Source organism: Halyomorpha halys, unplaced genomic scaffold, assembly GCF_000696795.3.
Source record: "Halyomorpha halys isolate HHAL.00 unplaced genomic scaffold, Hhal_1.1 Scaffold2958.1, whole genome shotgun sequence".
NCBI lineage: Eukaryota > Metazoa > Arthropoda > Insecta > Hemiptera > Pentatomidae > Halyomorpha > Halyomorpha halys.
The window spans coordinates 59397-59858 of record NW_027107036.1 but is presented as its reverse complement, the minus strand read 5'-3'; positions in this window follow the sequence as shown (position 1 = coordinate 59858).

The window sequence follows — 462 nt, the reverse complement described above, 5'->3', positions numbered from 1 at the left end:
ACCTACCGCAGATGCACCGCTCAATGATCTACAGTTTGACACTTTCATTAGGAGAGGATATAAATGGATAACCATATTTGATTTCTTCAGTAACGCAGCAATGGCGCATCAGGTGCTGGACAAGTTGTCGGAAGCAGTGTTGGTAGCTTTCGGATTGTGGTTTCAATTCTACGGAGCTCCGGGTCGCATCTCATCAGATTCAGGCAGAGAATTCGACAATGCCATGTTTCGAACATAAATGAAGGACCTTGACGTAACATGCCTTCTGAACGCACCAGGGCACCCCAAGAGTAGAGGAGGCATAAAGTTGTTTCATGGCACGTTATATATATTATATCATATAGGCTTCATCGATACTTAAGTTAATATATATACATAAATTAGGAGTAGTCAAGAGCGAAATGCAAAAAAAAACGTTATAAGGAACGAATGGAAGTGAAAGACTGCCATTATTGAGTCCAG